Source organism: Pelobates fuscus, chromosome 11 (genome assembly GCF_036172605.1).
Source record: "Pelobates fuscus isolate aPelFus1 chromosome 11, aPelFus1.pri, whole genome shotgun sequence".
Lineage (NCBI taxonomy): Eukaryota > Metazoa > Chordata > Amphibia > Anura > Pelobatidae > Pelobates > Pelobates fuscus.
Window position 1 is genome coordinate 127792539 of NC_086327.1, and position 19178 is coordinate 127811716.

Consider the following 19178-nt stretch of genomic DNA (forward strand, 5'->3'; position numbering starts at 1 on the left):
ATTTTCCTTTTCTTTAAAATAATCACTAAAAAAGATAGACAGATAGATAGATAGTATAGTTATTGTACTAAATGCATTGTGATCAGAGTATTGCCAAGAAGAGTTTATATAGTTTGTTATAAACACATGATGTGTCTGTTTATTTTATGCATTCTATTCACAGGTGTACTTTTGAAATTAAAGGGAAACTGTAAGCTCCATAATTGCTTCAAATTATTGAAGTGGTTATAGTGGCTGAACTAAACAAGAGTACCTTAGAAAATACTCTCTCAGTCTCTATGCTTTCAGTTTGGCTACTTTGGAGACTTGTCATTCACTTTGAATTCTCAGTTTAGTAAATAGCCTGTTATAACCAGAAGCTACCCTTTCATTGAGCAGCAAACCTGTGTCATCTATTGCCCCATCACTTATGAGCAAGTCTATACCACACAACTCTATGTGTTGTTTTTCCAAAAAAAGGAACACTCCAAGCACCATAACTATTGCAGCCTGCATAATTAGTAACAGTGCCAGGATATAACTAAAGTAGTAACCTCCTCTGCTACTAGAAGCCCCAGAAGCCCCTGCAACTGAGCTAAACTCAGCCATGTAGGGCTGCATTCATTGGCTGATAGCATCAGCTGACAGGACTTAGCGCAGTGGAGTTAAATTAGAAGCTCTATAAAGGAGCTTCCAGCAGGAAGGAATTTGGCAGAAGGTGCTATCAATCATGGCACCTCTCCTACTACAACAGGCATGGTGGTAATGCTGTTTGGTTCCTAAATGGTTTCTCTGCTCTGTGAAAACTGTAAACATTGTCATTTGTGAGAAATGTCAATATTTACAACTGCCTCGAATGGTTGTCAAGCAGACAGCCCCAAAAAGCACATCTTAGTAAAGACTAATTACAAATTACAGTCTTCACAGCTGTTGCCATGTCAATGTTGCATGAAGTTAAGTCGTTCATAGAGAAGTATTGCAATGTTCTTGTATGAAGAAAATCTGTTTGATGCGATTGTATAGAGAAACTCGTATTGTATACATAAAGCTGATCTCATCATTCCAAATATTAATGCAATTTACTGTCAAACAATAACTAGTATATTAAAATGTCACCTGTTGCCTTCAGATTCCATTACATATTTGGACAGGAAAGACCAATCAAATGCATCTTCATGGCTATTCACCCACTTCTGCACATCTTTGACACAGACATCACTGAACTCTAAAATAGAGAGCTCCTTGAAGAATTTAAAAATTGGGAACATCTGAATTGCAGTTGGACCAGCTGAAATGTCAATCAAGTGGTCCCCACCAATGAGACCTGCAAAGGGAACATTAAATAATATTACAACCCATATATAATTTTTAGTTTCATGTAAATCCTCTAAAGTAACACGCCAGGAACGATAACAATTTTATCCTCATTAAGTTGTTATGGTGCCAGAAATTCCCATGTATCATCTTACTGTAAAGGAACACTGTAGTGTTAGGAATACAAATGTGTATTCCTGTTACTATAGTGTTCTAGTCACAGTTTATGAAACCCACTCGCAAGGGTTAAAAGTTAATTTACTGACCCTTTATCCCACACCATGCTGCTCTATCCATGGCTGGCCTCACAACCTTGGTAAAGATCATCAATCTTGATGATCTCAGCTAATCCTGTAGCCCCATGTAACAAAAGCACAGCTAAGTGGAAGGGGGCCTTGACAGGGCTAGGAGGCGGGCATAGGAGGAAGCTAAGTAGAGATTGGTGGTTTAGGAGGTTTGGGGCATGACTGTATAAATAGGCAGCCATCTTAGAAAAATGTACTTCTAACTTGCCTACCTGGCTGAGTTTGTGTGCACCTTGTGTGTTCACTTATTAGACCTGGTAGGTGTCTCTTTTTTGTGTTTTGCTGCAGGATGGGCGAAGTGGAGACAATGCTGGAGGGGATCAGGATGGCACAGAGAGATCATAGAGCAGAGTTGATGCAGGCCCAGCTTAATTCCGTGCTGGAGACGGCGGCGGATCAAGATGGTGGTGGCCGGAGGTGCCCGGTGCAGGCCAGGATGTCCCCTCATTGACTGAGTCCGGGTCCATGCTTGGGTGCTGGAGGACTGGGTGATCATGAGGTGACCGAAGTGGGCCAGGACACAAGAACGGGTTCTGCGTGGTCAAGGCTCTGACTCCCGGCGCACCGACGGAGACTCTGTGGGATCCACTGCGGCCGTCGTTGTCAGCGGTGATGGGGCCGCCAGTCGGTAAGTGCAGGTGATACCGGAGAAACTGACGGAAGCCAAGCACAGAGAGATGGACACAGGTTTCTTCAGGAAGGAAGAGATTCTTTATTGGATCACCGATCGGGACTCAGAGGGACTAGCGTCACCAAAATACAGCAAAGTCTGAGTACTGAATACATAGAGTACATTCCTTATATAGCACTGTAGCTCCTCCCACAATTAACTACACCCACACATACCCTTAACCTATTTAATGAATAGAGTCTAAACTCATCCATCCGGTCTAACCACGTGGCTCATCTGATACAAAGGAGAGGGACGCGTAATTCCAGTTCTTACATTCCTGCACCTGGTCAGTACAGTGATGACAGTATCTTAGCTACGTGTAATTAACTAACTGATACTACAAACACATATACATACATATGCCTTGTGGCAATCTTAGCCTGCTAAACTTGTATTTTACTGGAATTACATCACATTCCCCCCTTTGATGCCTCTGATATTTCACAATTACTTGAGGCATCACTTAACCTTGGTTTGCATATACCTCAGGTTACCATGAACCAGACCAGACTTATCTTATGATGTGAATCTTTTAACACTCATCTTCCTGCATTGGTTCTCCTTGATCTAGAGCCTTATACTTATATATCGCCATTATCTGTGCAGCAGCCTTCCTCTCTGCTATACTTCCTATCAGGCTTTGCACAGACCTAACTACTAAGGGTATAAGACACGGTAGGAGTAGACACAACAGTAAAATCAGTAGGACTCCACCTACCACTGCCTTAAGCCCTCCAAACCACTCATACCAGCTACCAAACCAACTACTTGGATTGTACCCTTTCCATACCTGAGTAGGCACATGCACTAGTTTAACCATATGGCTAGTAAGCTCAGCTATTGCTTGCCCTTCGTCATCTATTTGAAGACAGCAATTGCTCAGGTTAAACTTCCCACATACACCTCCCTCTACTGCCAAAAGGTAATCCAAGGCTAATCTATTTTGGTACACTGCTGTCCTCATCCTGGTATTATGCTTCGCTAGAAGATTGAGTGCTTGTGAGGTCTCATTAGTAATAATCTCAACCACCGCCTGTAATCTTATAATACGGTTGAGCATATAAATTGGGGTTCTATAACCAAAGGTACCATCTTCTGCCCACGTGGCTGGCCCATAATAATCTATGATACGCTGGGGAGGCCATTCATTATCTTCCCAGGTGCCTATCTCTAAGGGTCCCCTTTTCTTCCTATGATTCACATCATACACTTTAACACCTAAAGTCTCACCTGTTTCAATCGGTAACAAGAAGAAGGATGGTTTGAGCATACCCAACACACATGCCCCTTCCCAGTCCTGTGGCAACTCCGAATAGGCTTTCTTACCACAGATCCAGTACAAATTTGCTGGGGCTCTCCAGGTAGATGTGATGGATAAATCAAACCACACATCCTTTAAACTGGCATATCTAGCAAACGGGTTAGATGGTTCTGAGACATTTGAAGCCGACCACCAAGTTGTATTTTTAGTATCATCATCATAAGCTTTTTGCCCTAGACAAGTTAATTCTCCTACAGAAGTATTATACATTATTCCTTTCCTTGCTATGCAAACATAACCTATGATGGAGGTCTTTAATCTCCACTCAGATTTACCTCTAACACTCAAATGATAATCGGCTTGTGTAGATATTAGTTGGTCAACTGCCTCAGAACCGGACATTACCTCCTTTGCTTCCCAAGGCCATTGGTCTCCCATGTTAGTACCTCCACACACATAGCAGTTGGTAACATTAAGACTACCGGCAATACTTTCAGCTAGGTCTATGAACAGGTTTTTAGCGTTATGGGGGATCTTATTATCTATACTCATCTCTTCATAAAAGGAATGGTATACTTGATGAGTCTGGGAGGATACCGTATCAGTCTCTATTCCTATAAACAATAATGTCCCAGGATCTAAACCCGTCCCGTATATCTGAAACCCAAATAAATTTCCATACTTATCTAGGAACTTGTCGGGGTTATTAATAAGTATATGGACTGGGTTGCATTCCATAGACTTACAATAAGGGCTAGTCGGCAACTTAGTCACTATCATGTCTTTATCTACTGTCTGTCCCCAAGTCGCCCACCCCACACAAGACCAATATGGACAAAAGTTATAGTCTTTATTTGGGCATCTAGGACTCACATATTTATTTTTACTACTGGGACAAATATATTTATCATTAGACCCATACGTCCTCTCCCATCTAAGATCCCCACATACATTCCACGGTTTTCTACCACTTGATATCGCCTTACATGCATCAAATAGCAGAACACCCGAAGAATGTACGGATTCTAACACCGTCTTATTAATTAGGGTCCCCTGAGGATCTCCATTCCTGAGAGTCAACCAAATTGTACGAGGTTGATACTCTGGACTGAAGCACTTAGGTTCTCCTACTCCTAAATGGCACACACTATAGTCTATATTTAGGTATCTACATCTTGATACCTCTCCTTTACATTCGTATTGTGAATGCCAAATTAGGGTTTGGGAAATATGGTTACCTGTTCTCGTAGTCTTAATGCATACCTCACAGCTAGGAGTGTCGGTACCTCTACCTTCCTGAATATAAAAACACATATAAATAAACACAATCAAAAGCACATCTTTCGCCGTCATCCTCAGTCTTCGTCCGTGCGATGGAACCTCAGCTTCCAGGATGTGAGGGCTGCAGGGAATGGAGTTCTGCTCGTCTTCACAGGTGTCCCTTCGAGACTTTCCTGGCTTATACACTATGTGTTGGTAAGCGGACAGGCTTTATTATGGCCTTCTCACTCACACCTGTAACAATAAAATTTGTAATCCACAATAATTCCTCGTTACTCCGACTGAGTAGTGCGTTTCAACCGGATCCTGCAGGGATTCTCTGGATCTGCTGTAACTTGCCAAGAATCAACTGCTGCTGGCTTAACCCTGGAGTGATGTATCCACGGAGTTACTTCGGCTACTTTTATCGCTGTAGGGGTAGACAAAAGAACAACATAAGGACCTCTCCACTTGGGCCCTAACGGTACATTATTCCACTCTTTAATCCACACTTGGTCTCCTGGATGATAACTATGAACAGGGGGATAAATATTCACAGGTAATCTATCTTGTACCCATTTCTGTACCTCCTCCATAGTCTTACCCAACTCTACAACCTGCTGCCGGGTAATTCCTTCTCCCAACTGACTCAAGTCCCCCCTTAAGTTACCAAGTACGGGAGGTGGTCGCCCATACATGATTTCAAAAGGAGAGAGGCCCATCCTTCTGGTAGGGGTACTGCGGATTCGCAATAAAGCTATGGGTAAGAGAACGTTCCACTTAAGTTGGGTTTCCTGACACATTTTAGCCAACTGGTTCTTTATAGTTCTATTCATTCTCTCTACCTTACCAGAACTCTGGGGTCTATATGCAGTATGAAGCCTCCACTTTATACCAAGCATATGAGTCAGTTGTTGTAGGCACTGATGAACAAAAGCTGGACCATTGTCCGATCCTATAGAACAGGGTAGTCCATATCGGGGTATTATTTCTCGTAGCAGGAATCTTACAACTTCTCCTGCTTTCTCTGTACGAGTAGGACATGCTTCTACCCAGCCTGAATAGGTGCACACAATTACCAACAGGTAACGATGTCCACCCGATTTAGGCATTACTGTAAAGTCTATTTGTAGATCGGACATGGGGAGTCCCCCCATAAACTGGACTCCTGGTGGCTTTACTGGTCCTTGTCTTGCATTATTCTTAGCACACGTTACACATCTGCGTACAATGGCCTGAGTCAAGTTGGACAATCTTGGTATGTAGAAATGTTTCCTGAGAGATTCTTCAGTACTGTCTCTCCCAGAATGTGTCCCGTTGTGATAATTTTGGACAATTTCTACCGCTAGTGATGCTGGTATGACTATTCTTCCATCTTCTAGCTGATACCACTTGTTCTCCAAATACTTTCCCGGTTCAGTCTTTAACCACTCCTCTTCTTGAGCTGTATAAACTGGAGTCCATTGAGACAGTGGAGTTGGTATAAGAGCAGCTATATGCCCCACATACTCCTGTCTTCCTGATTCAGCAGCACGCTTAGCTGCACTATCTGCCATCCGATTTCCCTTGGTTACATCACCATCTCCTCTCAGATGCGCTCGACAATGTATGATACCGACTTCTTTCGGCTCCCACACTGCTTCCAATAGTTGTAGGATTTCAGCTGCGTATTTGATTTCTTTGCCTTCTGAATTCAGTAGTCCTCTTTCTTTATACAAAGCTCCGTGGGCATGAGTGGTTAAAAACGCATACTTAGAGTCCGTATAGATATTTACTCTTAAACCTTCAGCCAATTGTAACGCTCGTGTTAGTGCTATTAATTCTGCCTTTTGTGCTGATGTTCCTTTCGCCAGTGGCCGAGCTTCTATCACCTTGTCTATTGTTGTCACTGCATATCCTGCATAGCGGATCCCTTCTTTCACATAACTACTGCCGTCGGTGTAATATTGAACATCGGGGTTCTGGATGGGAAAATCACGAAGATCTGGTCTACTTGAAAATACTTCATCCATTACTTCCAAACAATCATGTTGACTTTCAGTAGGTTGCGGCAAAAGGGTAGCTGGATTTAAGGTGTTTACAGTCTCTAAATGCACTCTTGGGTTTTCACACAACATTGCTTGATACTTGGTCATACGGCTATTACTAAACCAATGATTTCCTTTGTAATCCAACAACGTCTGTACTGCATGTGGGACTCGTACATAAAGTTCTTGACCCAGAGTGAGTTTATCGGCTTCAGCTACTAGCAGGGCGGCTGCAGCTACGGCTCTTAGACAAGGTGGAAGTCCGCTGGCCACTGCATCCAGTTGCTTAGACATGTAGGCAACAGGTCTTTGCCATGATCCCAAGTACTGTGTCAATACTCCCACAGCCATTCTTCTTTGCTCGTGTACATATAAGTAGAATGGTCGTGTGTGATCAGGTAGACCTAATGCTGGGGCACTCATCAAAGCCTTCTTCACATCTTCAAATGCCGTTTGCTGTTCTTGGGTCCATAAGAAGGGGTCGTGCTCTGTACCTTTGATGGCTGCGTACAGAGGTTTTGCCAGTATCGCATAGCTGGGAATCCATATCCTACAGAAGCCTGCTGCCCCCAAGAATTCTCGCACTTGTCTTCTATTCTTGGGTATTGGTATTTGGCAGACAGCTTCTTTTCTCTCTGGCCCCATAATCCTTTGACCTTCAGAGATATGGAATCCCAGATACTTGACAGTTGGCAAACACAACTGAGCCTTCTTCCTGGACACCTTGTATCCTGCCTTCCAGAGAATATGTAGTAGATCGTGCGTTGCTTGCTGACATTTTTCTTTTGTAACTGCTGCTATCAACAAGTCATCTACATATTGTAACAATACACATTCTCCTGGGATAGACTCGAAATCCAGTAGATCTTGACTTAGAGCTGAACCAAATAGGGTAGGTGAATTTTTAAACCCTTGGGGCAGTCTTGTCCAAGTCATTTGGCGTTTTGAGCCCGTTACAGCGTTCTCCCATTGGAAAGCGAAAATACATTGGCTTTCTGCGGCAATTCGGAGGCAAAAGAAGGCATCTTTGAGATCTAAGACTGTGAAGTAAGTAGCCCCGCCCGGAATTAAAGCAAGCAGGTTATATGGATTGGGTACAACTGGATGTATGCTAACAACCGCATCATTGACTGCTCTTAAGTCCTGTACAGGTCGATACTCATCTGTACCGGGCTTTTGAACAGGCAGCAATGGGGTGTTCCAGGGGGAAGTACAGAATTTTAGGATACCATACCGTATGAACTTATCCAGATAGGATTGGATGTTCTTCTTAGCCTTCTGCGGAATGTGATATTGTCTTAGGCTCACTGGATAAACCCCATGTTTCAGTTCAATTTTTATTGGTGGAATATTGCGGGCCAGTCCTGGTGGGTTGTTCTCTGCCCAAACTCCTGGTATGTTAAACAATGTCTCATCACTCCTAGGGTTTTGGCTAGTCAACACTGTATAAAGTCGCCACTCTTCTTCCTTTGGTACGGATAAAGTCATAATACCTGAAGGTCCATTAAACTTTAAGGATGTTGTTCCATTTGGTAGGAACGTAATCTGCGCTTGTAATTTTGATAGCATATCACGTCCCAGCAATTGGACTGGACATTCAGGCATATAAAGGAATTGGTGTTTTACTACGTGGCCTCCCAATGTACAGAGTCGACTTTTAAGAACCGGTTTTTCAGCACTTCTTCCAGTTGCTCCTATCACAGTAATAGTCCTTCCAGATGGAGGAGCAACTAGATTAGTCACCACTGAATGTTCAGCACCAGTGTCGATCATGAACGCACTCCTTTTCCCCCTATTGATACATCGACCATAGGCTCCGCTCGACCAAGGGGGATGGAGCCCGGTCGGTATCAATAGTCCTCCATGACAGTGTCAGCCAATCCTACAAAGTCCCTACCTTCTCTATCGCGGGACCTTTGCGCTGCTGGAATATACCTGTCTTCCCTAACACTTCCTCTGTTCCCATTACTCCCTCTATAACCATTACTCCCTCCGGGGCCTCCTCTACCTCTCGCTCTACCTCTAAAGTTTCCGTAGCCTGCCCTGGGTTGGTCTCTCTCGTACTGCTCTCTTTGCGGACATTCGTTCCTCCAATGCCCTTCTTCCTTGCAATACGCGCATTGATCCCTACTCAAAGGCTCCCTACTCCATCTATTATTGCCTCTATCTGGGCCCCGTTTATCTACGCCTGCGATCGCTACCGCTAGCATATCAGCCTTTTTACGCATCTTGCGCTCTTCCTCTTTCTTACTTTCTGTATCCCTGTTCATATAGACCTTATTTGCTACCTCCATTAGTTGGGTGATGGACATACCTGCAAACCCTTCTAGCTTTTGTAGCTTGCGCTTAATATCTCCGTAAGCTTGGCTGACAAAGGCGGAGTTCACCATTCGGGAATTGTCTGCGTCTTCCGGATTAAAGGGGGTGTACAAGCGGTACGCCTCCAATAATCGGTCATAAAAGACACTGGGCGCTTCATCGCTTTTCTGAATCACCTCAACTGTCTTTGACATATTAATAGCCTTCTTTCCTCCGGCTTTCATGCCAGCAATTATAGCGTCTCTATAGGCTCTGAGTTGAACCATATCAGCACCATTTACGTTCCAATCGGGATCGGTGTTGGGATAGTGTGTCGCGGCCCATGCTGCTGGATTGGCTTGGTTCAAAGCACGGGCTCTATCCTCTAATGCTTTAATGGCTGCTTGATTTATTCTTGTCCTTTCCTCATTGTTAAATAAAGTCATTAGTAACTGCTGGCAATCAGCCCATGTCGGATTATGCGTCTGTACTATTGAGGTGAACAGATCAGTCATGGCTTGTGGTTTCTCAGTATACGAGGAATTATGGGTCTTCCAGTTTAAAAGGTCGGTAGTGGTAAATGGGACATATACGAAGACTGGGTCAGCGTGTGCCATTTGACCTGCGGCATCGATATAAGCTGACCCGGGATTTAGGCGAAGAGGCATCTGATAATGCTTTAATTGTTGGGCACCAGTCAACTGTCGGGTTTGGATGGGGCTACGTAGAGAGGCGTCAGTCATGGGTTCCGGTCGGGGAGAGATAGGGTATGGGGATGTGGGAGGTTGGTTTTGGGAAAAGGTTGTAAATAAAACACTTCGGGTCGAGCTAGATGAAGCTTGACCGGAAGTCTGAAGTGGCGCCAAATCAGGATATTCGTTTCTAATGGGGGTGGATTCTGGTTCCGGAAGGGGAGATTTAGTACGAGGGGGGGTGGATCCTGTACTGGAGGAGGAAGCGGAAGTGGATGAGGGTAATGAGGGGAGGGGTGCAGGACTTCCTGCGTTTGCGTCACTTCTTCTTAACGGAAAGTAAGGGGGCGGCAAAGGGATCTCGGACTCAGGGGGCGTGTCCAAAATGGGCCTAACACCAGTCCTAGTGGACGAGCAAGTCCTAGCTACCATGAGGCGACACTGCTCCTCGTGGCATGTCTGGAGCCATTTTGGCGAGTCATTTACGGCCTGTCTCCAACAGTCAATATAAGGAAACTGGCCGTAAAGTTCAGGCCTACCCGATACAGCCACGTGTAAGCGCTGTACCAGAGTTGGATCCAAACTGCCACGTGGCGGCCATGCCGCAACCAAAGTAGGCCACTCCCTAGTACACAAAGTGACCAAACGTACAGGAGACATCTTTACCCCAAAATCACAAACTTTGAATCCCTTTTTAAAATTCTTAACCATACATCCTAAGGGATCCGGAATCGTTGACTGCGACGCACCCATACTTAACAATGGAACGTCGTCGACAACGAATACTATACACGCGTACTATTCAACAGTCACACCCGTTTCCTCTGGCAACAGCACCACGTGGTACGGTTACCAAGTGAAACGTACACAATAACAATAAACACTCAGGGAATTCCCGTACACACACAGCTGTTACACCAGTCACTATATAATCAATATTATGCCCTTTGGCGTAACTATACAGTCACCCACGCTATAATTCTCTATATACGAATTACCCGTCTATAACACACCCCAGTAACATCGTCTTTTACAAATAGCGGTTACAGTACGGTTAGCATAGGTCAAAGCACAAGTTAAGGTCACAATACAATTATTAGTGGTTATGGTGTTAAACATGCAATGGACGACAATGATTAGTACTTATTATATAATGTCAGTAAATATACAGGGTTATGGTACCGTGCACTATAATACAGCAACACACTATTAACACTCTCGCTAGACGGCTGAGCTCGCGCTATCTAACAAGATATACACTTTACTAAAACAATCGTTAACACATTTACAATTCCCAACTAAACTATTGGCCAGTACCTTGAATGGACTACCTAAAACTATATACACCCGTTTTGGTTAGCCACACTGCCCAATCACCACATATATAGCGAGCTAGAGAACCGAATTTACACAGGCGCCTCTTAGTCGCACTATCAAAAGTCTAGTGGGTTCCAAATTTACACGCCTTCCCACTTAGCCCAGATAGGATGAGAACTAGCGAACCGAATTTACACAGGCGCCGCTTAGTCTCCCGGTCCCTCCGACCTAGCGAACGTAATATACACCCTAGAACGCTAGTCTAGACAAGACACCGGTGTCCGGCTAGGGCTATTTACACCAGGACCCCGCCTGACTAACCAAATCAAACGGTCTGACTAAAGAGCGTTCGATCGAGCGGTGCGCCTTCGCTCCTTCCCTCCGACAGAGGGGGCAGATACACAGATTCAAAACCCCTTTGGGCCTACCGCACAATCGGTATACCCCTAGTGGGTCCTGCCGTCTAAAACAGCAGTTGTCTTACCTCCTCGTTCCTGAACCTGAGTTCACACTCATCGACGGGGACACCCCAGCACTTCTCACGTAGAGGCCGATGATCTCCTGGACAACAGACCAGTGGCGCCGAGACGAAGGGAGGTCCACGCAGAAGTTCAGGGGTGCAGCCGTAGAGAACGTGGGCAAAGATAGACCGTCTCACGCCTCTGCCTCTCAGCTACCGTTGAACGATGAGCTTCCCGGCCAATGCACCAAATGATACCGGAGAAACTGACGGAAGCCAAGCACAGAGAGATGGACACAGGTTTCTTCAGGAAGGAAGAGATTCTTTATTGGATCACCGATCGGGACTCAGAGGGACTAGCGTCACCAAAATACAGCAAAGTCTGAGTACTGAATACATAGAGTACATTCCTTATATAGCACTGTAGCTCCTCCCACAATTAACTACACCCACACATACCCTTAACCTATTTAATGAATAGAGTCTAAACTCATCCATCCGGTCTAACCACGTGGCTCATCTGATACAAAGGAGAGGGACGCGTAATTCCAGTTCTTACATTCCTGCACCTGGTCAGTACAGTGATGACAGTATCTTAGCTACGTGTAATTAACTAACTGATACTACAAACACATATACATACATATGCCTTGTGGCAATCTTAGCCTGCTAAACTTGTATTTTACTGGAATTACATCACACAGGTGGTCATTCTCTGTGCCCCTTAGGCAGGGGTGGAGAGGATGGGGGGATTCCTAGGACCCTTACTCCTCCAGTGGGCCCCTCTAGTGGGGGGTGTTGTTGGGTGTAGAGGGGGGACCACCTACAAACACTACAGTTTCAGGGTCCAGTGCCCCAAGGGGTCTGGTATCGGGGCAGCCTGCTGACGGGGGGGCCCGTGAGACGTAAGGGAACCGCTGCAGCCGGGCGGCGGTCTGGCTTGGTGCAGGAGGATGGTGGACCCTTCAGGGGATGAGGGCCACGTTGGGTGGGCTTGGCCCCCTTCCTGATACGGATTTGCCTGCAGTTAGGCCAGGTGGGGATCCAAGCACAGGAGCCTATGGGAGGGAGCAGCGACAAAATGGGTGAAGTTCTGCTGGATGGCGTACTGGGGCTCATGGCAGGTGGTGGAAGGAATTTGGAGGGCAAGCAGGTCAGTCAGACCATGCCTCGTGGGGGGGGGGGGGGGTCATAGTCGGGCCAGAAGGGTGGCAGAGGGTGCACCTGAAGCAGGAGGTGAAGGGGAAATTGAGGAAGGGTGAGTTTTGTGAAATATTCTGACTTCTTCCAATGGAGGACTGTATTGACCTCAAGGAGGAGGACAAGAAAGATGAGAAGGATGAGGAGAATCGGAAGAGGTATCGCTTTGTCGACCACCTTCCAAAAGGGCTTTTGCTGGCTCTTTAATGACGGTCAGTGCAAGTGGAATTCAGCGTGTCATTTCATGCACGAGTGCTCAAGTTTTGGGGGCACCAAAGGACTTAATAGGTGTTTCAAGCGAGGGAAGGCTGGGGGTGCTGGAGGTGTTGCATCTGTGGGGGGTGCACCCGCTGCTGCAGGGTCGAACCCCAGTGAAGTTAGACACGATGGTGCCATGACTAAGCCGCTACGGTAACAGGGCTGATGACGAGTTGTTGCGTGAGGGTTTCGAGTCAGGTTTCTTCATTCCCTTCCGGGACAGTGGCGGGTCGCGGAGTTTTCGCAATTTGCGGTCGGTGGCGGAGTTTCCAGTGGTTGTGCGGGAGAAGCTGGAAAAAGAGGTGCAGTTGGGCAGACTGGCGGGTCCTTTCATAACACCTCCTTTGCCTGATTTACGGGTTTCTCCCTTCGGGGTGGTTCCCAAAAAGGAACCAAGTAAATTACAGCTCATTCACCATCTCTCTCAGTAAATGACGACATCAACAGGGACCTGTGCTCGGTCTCTTACGCATTATTCAACCACGCGGTCGAGTTGGTTAAGAAGGCCGGTTCTCGGGCTTTGATGGCTAAGGTGGATGTGGAGGCGGCTTTCTGTCTGCTGCCCGTCCACTCGGACTGTCATCACTTGTTGGGTTGTTTCTTTGAGGATGTGTATTTTGTAGACTTGTGTCTTCCGATGGGCAGTTCTATTTCCTGCTCTTAATATGAGTAGTTCAGCACTTTCTTGGAGTGGGTTGTGCGGATGGAGACAGGGAGTAAGTCGGTGGTGCACTACTTGGATGATTTTTTTCTGTGTAGGGCCGGCGAATTCCTCAGCCTGTCTTTACCTGCTGTGAACCATTAAATGGGTGGCAGGACAGTTCAGGGTTCCACTTGCGGCGGGTAAGACGGAGGGTCTAAGGAGACGTGTCAAAGTTTTCTGGGACTTGAAATTGACTCGGATATGGTTGAGTGTCGGATGCCTCAGGATAAGCTGGTGGGGCTGCAGGGTGTGGTGGCTGAGGTAAATCAGGCCAGGAAGGTGACGCTTCGGCAGCTGCAATTGCCCCTGTGGAAGCTCAGCTTTGCTTGCAGGGTGATTCCAATGGGGTGGATTTTCAGCAGGAGCTTGCCCTGTTCTAAGACTGTCTTTTATGATGATTTTTGAAATAGTTAATATGGTTCTTGGTAAGTTTGGTAGGTTTCAAGCTTGTCGGTGGCTCAGGTGGGGTAGGGGTATCTGGGTATTCCCTTACCATGATTAATTAAAAATATTGGCCCTTTAATTTATGTTCATGGTGAAATACTGTTATATGTTATATGTTTATATATGGGTCATTGCCCTTTATATCTAACTGTGAGGGATACGGACGTGGTATGGCGGGGTTTGGGGCAATGTCTTTTTTCCATGTTAATTTATTCAAAAGATTAGTATTAATAAAAGCTGTGGACAATTTTTAACCATATACTCTAGTGTCTGAGTCTTATTGGGTTTGGTATGTGGGGGGGGGGGGGGGAATTTGGTTTTGATTCCGCCTGCCCATATGGTGACTATGCACCTATTCTATCTGATTGAAATAGACACGTTTTACCCATCTATTACTACAGAAGTGTTTCTAATGGCTGTCAGAGTGACAGCCACAAGAGGCATTTGAACCATTCAATGAAAATATTGCCATTCCTGAAGAATACAATGTTTTTAGTTTTAGGGTTAAAACTAGAAGGACCTGGCACTCAAAATTATTTTGAGGGATATTTTGGAGATAACTAACCAAATATTTGCTTTCCTGTTAATATTGTAAAATTGAAATAATAAATCTCTCCTCTCTCTACTTCCTTTTTACCCCCCCTTCTTTTTCTAAAAAACACCTCTTCAATAAACCTTGAATTATTTGCAAAATATTTTTCTCCTATTTTCAAAACCCCATGAGTTTCATGGGTTGATTACCCATTCAAGATCCCAGCTTTTCCCTGTTTCTCCCCTGGATTCTCAGCTACTGCCCCACTGGTTGCTTTCTAACTTCTTACTAGCGCTGTAACGGAACGCCTGGCACCCCGACTGGGTACCTTCCGTTTACGAATGCTTCCTAGCTGACGCTGAGGACCATAAGCACTGCACCGGACCCCACAACCACCGCAGACTCCACAACCGCCGTAGCTTAACTGAAGTCTCGCCATCTTCCTTCCACCCTGGATCAACCTCTGTCCTCCAGAACCGTGTGGGAAAGACCTCTCCTCCAGGAGAGCGTATCAGGAACAGCTCTTAAAAGAGCTTAGTGATTAGAGCTCAGGGGAGTATACAAAGTATAGCAATCCCCAGTGTGAATATAGCAGTTCCCTACAATAACAAGATGAGGCTACATATTGGGGGTTAAGCAGGAACAGAATGAACTGAGGCTTTATTGTTTCTTACATAAACATTTTCCCACAAGGTTACCATCCACGTGGGCCTTGTGGTACACAGGACACAAAGTTACAATAGCCAATCAACACAGTAGAGTACAGTCAGACACTCCCAGCTAAGGCACACAAACCCTCCCCTCTGCCTGTGATATAGTTACTTCAACACAATGGGCTAACTTAATTATCACAGGCAGGAAAATATACAGTTTTACCCAATACTCATAACTTCCAAACTATACATACAATTTCCATAAAAGTTACATATTCTGAACCAGCACAATCAGTATAAAACATATTAAGAAATCATGCAATTTGATCCATTGGTTTAAATGATAGATGGAAGTCCTATTTGAACGACCGCAAGCATGGCTTTCCTTCCCAAAAGAGTTCCATAGATTTGGGCTGTGCGGTCGGCCTATTTCACATAGAAAAAAAGACTAAGTCCCATTCGAATGCACGAACGGGCATCATTCGTGCAAATAGCCCATTCTAACGTGGCGTTCGAATAGTCGAACATACTTCGATTTCTGTCGAAGCGTCGAAGTTGCAGATAAGGTAAGGTTCAGCGGTGTTTGTGCCGTCGTGTAGCCGATTTCAGTTCCATTAGTTTGACGGCAAAACATAGCTGACCGCATTCGACTAAACAAGATGGCCACCGCCACGTGTTTGACTGTACGAACGGCGGCCACCCAGCATTCGACAATTAACCTGTGGTTAACCACCAGCCTGGGAGGTAAATTGGCTGCACACTCCACTTGTGTGTGGTCCGCCCGTTCGGTAATTTGTTTGGTAAGCCCTATTTAACAAAGTATTTTCCCAGTGTGGGGACACTGTTTTAAAGGGACATTGTTACAAAAAAATCTCAATATGCCCATATAATGTTTTTAAAGGGCCATACACCCCAGGACAACAGTCATAAGGCAGGAGGATGGCCTCCAAAAGCCAGGGGCAGAGGGCAGTTTTTCACATAAAAAGCTAGTGACAAAGGGCAGTTTACTTGGTGTGGAAATTACACAAATCTTTTTTGAGAGTGGGATTTTCTTCAATATTTAATAAACACATGCTCTAGAATCACATTGTCATCTTTGCATAAATTGCCCAAATGATTGTCTTTACATATGACTTCTGTACTTACATGATCTATGTATATCTATTTATTTTTCCTTAAAGGGACACTATAGTCAACTGAACAACTACAGCTTAATGTAGTTGTTCAGGTATGATCTATAGCTCCCTGCAGGCAATCTAATGTAAACACTGTATTTTCAGAGAAAATACAGTGTTTACATTGATTGATAGGAATACCTCCAGTGGCCGTCACTCAGACGGCCACCAGAGGGACTTCCTATCATGCAGGGCCCTAAAAAGGCCCTGTACACGTCAGACGTATTAAAATACGTCTGACGTGTGCAGGAGAGAGAAGGCACTGTGTGTGCACCTTCTCTCTCCAGCCTGTCAGCAGAGGAGGAGGGCGGGCAAAGACCGCGAGCTGAGCTGTCAGTCAGCTCAGCTCGCGGCCGAGCACACGGCACGCATGCGCGGTAGTGCGCTCAGGACTTTAGAGGGGGGCATGAATGCCGCCCTCTGAAGTATGTGTGCATGTGTGGCGAAGCCGCGCATGCGGACAAGGGAGCAATGATGCTTCCAAATGGAAGCGTCTGATTGCTCCCTGCTCGAGCCCGCCTATTTCGTCATTTTGAGTAAAAACTGAGTAAAAAAAACTGAGTGAGTAAAAACTGCTGCCTGGAGAGTCTCTTTAATAAAAGCCTAGAAACAGCAATCTGTTATTAAACTGTATAAAATATAGACAAAATGTGCCATTTAAAAATCTAAAAGATGAAAATATGTGATAAAAGTAGATGCAGAAGGAGTTTTGTAAAAAGTGTCAGCGCTTCAGAAAATGTTGTCCTTAATTCTTAGAAAAAGGAAAAAATGATAATTTAAAACCATATACCCTTATAGGTATAGTCTTTATGCACCTACATAATGGTAAGTATGCCTTAGCAAAACTAATTCACTGTGTGCCTGATACTGTGGTCAGGAATAGGGTGGTGTTGAAAATGCACAGCTTAGTGTCGCGGTTAGGATCTAGCAGAAATTTTTCTAAGCGGGATATTCTCAAACACAGTTTATTAGAAAAAACATCTCTGTGTAGAAGTAAAAATATATTATATATTCGGGTCGGCTTATACTCGAGTATATATGGTATGTTGTAAAAAGGGGTGCATTTAGTGGACCACAATAAGAATAAGTGCATAAAGCCCTAGACCAACGGATAATGGGAGGGATAAATTATGCCATCAATATTTGGTAGAAATTGAAGGGCAAAACAAATTAAAGGAATAGTTGGTTAATATATAAACCATAAAACGTTGCTGTCACATCCTCTGTTTGCGGGGTGGCAGGTGCCACTGTCACTTCAGAGGTGGAGGACGAGGCCGAGACAGCAGCAGAAGAGGAAGCAGGAGGAGCCTGAGACCTTTCTTGGTTTTTGAGGTGCTTACTCAACTGCAGCTCGTGTTTTGCATGTAGATGCCTGGTCATGCAAGTTGTGCTCAGGTTTAGAACGTTTATGCCTCGCTTCAGGCTCTGATTTCACAGCGTGCAAACCACTAGTGTCTTGTCGTCAGCACATTGTCTGAAGAACTGCCATGCCAGGGAATTCCTTGGAGCTAGCTCGGCCCCTGGGTGCGGTGGGCAGTAGCAGGTGTACTGTCTAGTGGATGGCCGCTCTGCTTTTGCACCCTGCTCTAGGCGGTGTAAGTGGAAGCGGTGGTGGAGGCGGAGGAGGTAGCAAACACTGTTTTTTATTATTTTTTTTATTGGGGTAGCCCCCAAATTATTGGGACATATAAAAAAAAGAAACATTTGCGGCCTGCGGTGCATTTCTTGCAGTCCAATAACGCCATCAGGTTTTTAAAACTGTCCGTCTTCACCAGACGGAATGACAGCATTTCAAAGGCCAGGAATTTTGAAATGTTGGCATTCAGGGCCAGGGATCGAAGGTGGGTAGGGGGGGTACTTCCTCTTTATCTCCAGTGTTTGGAAGATGGACAGCTCAACGCTTCCATGGGACAGTGTGGAGATGCTGGACAATTGTGTACCTGGCCTATGCTGGTGCAGGACCCACCCTCCGAGCCACTTGTGAATGACTGGCCTGATAACCGTGGAAATTAACCCTCTTCCTACTCCTCTTCATCCTGTGCCACATCCTCTTCCATCAAAGCATTTTTTCAAGGAGACATAGAAGCGGGATAGTAAGGCTGAGAACGGCATCATGGGCACTGGCCATGTTGGTGGAGTACTCTAAACAGCACAACATGGTACACAGGTCTCGCATGGAGGCCCACTCATTGGTGGTGAAGGGGTGCTGTTCCGCAGAGCGACTGACCCGTGCGTGCTGCAGCTGAAACTCCACTATCGCCTGCTGCTGCTCGCACAGTCTCTCCAGCATGTGCAAGGTGGAGTTCCACACTGTGGGCGCATCGCATATGAGGCGGTGAGCGGGAAGGCCGAAGTTACGCTGCAGCACAGACAGGCGAGCAGCAGCAGGGTGAGAATGCCGAAAGCGAGCACAGACGGCCGAAAGAGCTGCACTTACTGCAGCAGCTCTGATATATCTGGGTAGTTTTTCAGGAATTTCTGCACCACCAAATTCAGCACATGAGCCAGGCAAGGGATGTGCGTCAAACCGGCTAGGCCAAGAGCTGCTACAAGATTTAGCCAATTATCGCACACCCCCAGGCCGGGCTTGAGGCTCAGTGGCAACAACCACTCATCTGTCTGTTGTT